A 4,453-nucleotide genomic window follows, 5' to 3' on the forward strand; every position below is an offset into this window, starting at 1 on the left:
TTTAATATTATAACAATCTTTAAAGGTGATATTTTCACCATAACAGTTTCCAGAGTTCCCCAAGTAAGCCATACATAGCCATGACTATGAAGATGAAGGGTATCACTGCTGGAGATGAGGAAACCAGGAACCAGAGAGGCAAAAAGCACTCTTGGTATTTGCATAGCAACTGAGATTTCATCTATTTTGTCAGTCTTTTGACTTTGCCTTATTAATTCTTGCTGTTTTGCAAGATCATTGATTTCCAGTTGCCCAATTATTGTTCTTAAGGTCTGGTTTTTGGTTATAATCTTTTGGTTTTCTGCTTTAATCTTTTGATTTTCCTTTTCAGTTTGGTCTATCCTGCTTTTTTGTGGCTTCCAGATGTTTCTCCAGTTGGGAGTTCTTGTCCTTCAGACTATTATTTTCTCTTTGAACTATTTCCCACTTTTCTTGCCAGAAGACTTCCATCTTTTTTGATAAGCTCCAATTTAAATTCTTCAAGAGCTTGTGGACAATTTCCATTTTTTTGGGAAGGTATAATTTCCTCTCTAGCCTGGGTTTTTCCTTCGTAAAAATTTTCCAGAGCCAATGCCTTTTTCTTGTTGTTGTTGGTTTTTTTATTTTTATTATTTTTTTTTTTTTGGTGGAGGGAGTTTGAGGCTCCTGGGCACAATTTGCCATCACTATGGGTTTTTTTTCCTTCCCTTTTAGTCAGAAATCTGAGTGATATCAACAGGCTCTCTGTGTATGGAGTTAAGGAGCAAGGATTTTGCCTGAGGCAAGCTCTCAAATCTCAGCAGCTTCAGCTATTTGCTGCTCTTCGCTGTGCCACCTTCCCAGGAGCGCCCACGGTCTGTGCTCCCTAGCCTGCTGGGGTTTCAGGTGTAGCTTCTCTCAGGGGTAGGTCTTTGATGGTCTTAGTCAGCTCCTAAGACCTAGAGGTGCCCCTTGCTCACTCTAAAGGTGCCCCTCGCTCACTCGCTGATTCTGGTGCATGCTGGCTCTGAGCACCGAAGGTCTGCACTCCCCCACCCATTGGGGTTTCAGGTGTAGCTGCTCTCAGGGGTAGGTCTTTGGTGGCCTTAGTCAGCTCCCAAGGACCTAGAGGTGCCCCTTGCTCACTCTAAAGGTGCCCCTCGCTCACTTGTTGATTCTGGTGCATGCTGGCTCTGACTCTGGTTCAGTAGGTAGGGTGGGGGAGGGTAGATCAGCTCAGGTTTGGGTGGGAGCTTTTTCATCCCCTTATAGTGTGGAAATGCCCAAATTCCACATACCTTCAATGCTGCGCCCTACTGTAGAATCCCTTTCTTCTTATGAATTTGGGTTTTTTGGGTCTTTTGAGGTAATCTAAATCAGTGGGTGCTGAGGAGAGGAAGCGTACCATGTCTAGACTGCCACCATGCTTACCTGGAAGTCTTGTAACTGATATTTCAGAGGAGAACCTATGACAGACACAATTGCAAGACAGATTTTGTGCTCCTTCTGAGTGCTGTGATGTCAGCAGCCGGAGAAAATAGGGGAAATAAATAGGACTTAAGGAAGATAGAGACAATACTTAATTAAAAAATAGGAATCTGATAGCAAATTTAAGGACTCTCATTTCCTCAAAGAAGTGATTGAATTTGTACACCAGATGGGAACGAATTCATTTCTAACATTCTATTTTATCCATCTTTCTGGATATTCCTTTCTTTTTTTTTCCAAAAAAGTCAGATTCTCAATTTTAGTTTTACAACTGATCTATATGGGAGGAAAAGGGTTAGTTATATAAAAAAAGTTGGACTGGTTTATATTTAAAATAGGGTCACCAGGAATTTAATTTATTCCAAAGAGATTTACTTACAATTTATTTACAGAATATAGAAAGAGTGAAGTAAGAAAATCAGAGAGAGGAAAGGGTAAGATATCTAGCCTAAGCACTAAGTAATTTATTCCCAGCCCCTGGCTTAACCTGGGCAGGGAGAGTTAGTCCTTAGCTAGAGAGTCCTCAGCAAAGCCAAGGACCTGGGGAATCCTCACGGAAGAGGTAGGTTTCTCCTGAGGCTAGTCTCTTCAGAAAATCCAGGAAAGGAGATAGCCTTTTCACTCACCACATGTCAGTCCAAAGGAAGAGATTTAAGAATAGCCTCACTAGGAACAGGGTCTCAGGTCCAGTCAGCAGATTCTTCTCTACTTTCAACTCCAAATAATGAAGAACTGACTCTCACAGGAAGTTGTAATTCCTTTTAAAGAGATTTTCTTTTGCGTCACTTCCTGTGCCTTCCTCCACTTTTTACATGGACGAATCATAGTCTAAAGCCTTACTTAGGACTGCCCAGGAGGCAGTCAGTTGATTCTGATTCTTCACCCTCTATTGCACACATGGGTCACAGACTTTCACACTAAATGATTAAGTGGGATGTTTACACTTTTGGTAATTAGATCTAAAAATGGGCAGATCTCTCACTTTAAGTAGGGTGTTTACACTTTTGGTGATTAAATCTAAAAATGCATAGGGGATTTAATTTAATTTTCAAAATCAGGGGAGAGCTAAATTTAATCTTCATAGATCCCATGGGTAATCTTACCAACATTTACAAAAACTGCTTTCTCAGACTCATGACTCCTATCTTCATATTTAAGCTACGATGATACAGTTGTTAAGAACATTGCTGACTGCAATTGTAGGACATAGGTTCCAAGAAGAGAGGGCTCTTTAATAACACTGTCTTATCTGAGAACATGACAATAACAGACTCGTGATTCTGCTTTAAATCTTGGAGGAGGATTGACTACTGGTTGTGTTATATATATTTTATTTTATTTTATTTTTTCACAATGATAAATTTTTATTTTTCAACCTTTAAAAGTTTCTTATTTTAGACAGATTCTTGAACAGGTGGTTCATATCCATCAGCCCTTTCTACTTTTGTGTCTGTTTCATCTCCTGAAGGTTTTCCAGAGCCACCACCTTCACCATGCAGTTCCATTAGTTTTCCCAATTCAAATTTGGGCTTCTTGAGCATCTTGACTTTATGAACAAATATATCATGGAGAGGGTAAATGGACTGGCAAACCTTTTCAATACCTTTTCCAATGCTGTCTGGAATCAGTTTATTGACAATGTCTTTCAAGTCATTTGTCTGCACCTCCTGGAGGGTCATGATTTCCATCATTTTCTTATGAATTTGACAGACCTGTTGGTGCTGGGCATAAGAGGTCTTATGGATCTGGTTATTGCGCTTTTTGGTAAAGCCAACACAGAAGAGGTGAAGCAAATAAACATCAGTGGTTTTAACATCAACATGGGCTTTAATCATTATCTGCCACTTTTTGACCATGGAGCACATCTTGTCCCAGGTGAGGTCCATTCCATGGAAATTAGTCAAACAATTTTTACCCTGGACATCTTCAGTAATTAGTTTGAGCTTACAAAAAGCAACCTCATCATTCTGCAGGTCAACAAGTCTCATCTCAAAAACTTGTCCCTTGAGACCATTAGAGGCAATTTAGGTTCCTTGAGTCCTTGTGACCAGCGTCTTGCTAATATTGTATATATTGAACATAGCTGGTGCTTTGACATCATACCAATTTTTTTTTGGAAAATGGATCAACCACCTTTCTTTTTGGCTCCTTTTTTGCCTCCTTTGGTGAGGTGCTTGTTCTTGCCCACCACCATGATACTGCTCTGAAAGCCCCCCAAAAGATATATATTTTTTAAATTGCTGGATCATGTTTCATGCAAGGACTCCCAAATTTATTTAGTTATTTATTTTTCCAAGTCAGACATCATTTATTATGAGGGGTATGTGGCCAGATAATCAAGGACAGGTCCAATGGCCTTTCTGGTCCAAGGGGATTACCAAATTTAAAATGAAAACAAAAACAAAAAACTAGAGAGATCCATGAATAAGTATGAGTGTTCTTATTTCTCTTTTATCTGCATGTAATATGCTTGGTATTATTAATTGCCAAGCCAACACTTAGCAAAGAAGTGCTTCGTACACATTAGGACCTTGATAAGTGGTTTTTGAATGAATGAATAATGGAAATAAAAAATTGAAGAAGACAAATCTCTCCAGAGGAATATATCCGTTGTCCTTTTACTTTTCTCTTCTTTTGTTTTCTTAACCCCTCCTCCCCCTTTTTAAAAGAAATCTCTTCTATAACAATTTACCCAACAACTATGACTTCAATTCTTCTTTAGGGGAGAAACAACTGTTACAATCATTTATAACCATCTTCCATCCAAAACTGCTGATTCTCTACTTCTGCTAATTCCTTGGATGTTCTTCTCCTTTTCTGATTCAGCAGCATCCTGTATTTCACTGTCCCCTTTAGTATGATGAATACTTTATACACTTTAAAATTCACCAGGCCTTTTTAGTCAAAATCCTGACATTGTCTCCATGCACTGTCATTACAGGTCTTCTGTTAACCTACAGGGCTATTTTGTTTTATTTCACTGAAAACTTAAGAAAATCCTCTTGTT

At 39.1% G+C, this 4,453-nt stretch overlaps 1 pseudogene; it reads right to left on the reverse strand.

The window, feature by feature from the left end:
• Positions 1-2,784: 2,784 nt before the first annotated feature.
• Positions 2,785-3,655, reverse strand: LOC100019500 (40S ribosomal protein S3a-like; annotated as a pseudogene).
• Positions 3,656-4,453: the final 798 nt, after the last annotated feature.

The sequence above is a fragment of the Monodelphis domestica genome, chromosome 3, assembly GCF_027887165.1.
Source record: "Monodelphis domestica isolate mMonDom1 chromosome 3, mMonDom1.pri, whole genome shotgun sequence".
In the NCBI taxonomy this organism is placed as follows: Eukaryota; Metazoa; Chordata; class Mammalia; order Didelphimorphia; family Didelphidae; genus Monodelphis; species Monodelphis domestica.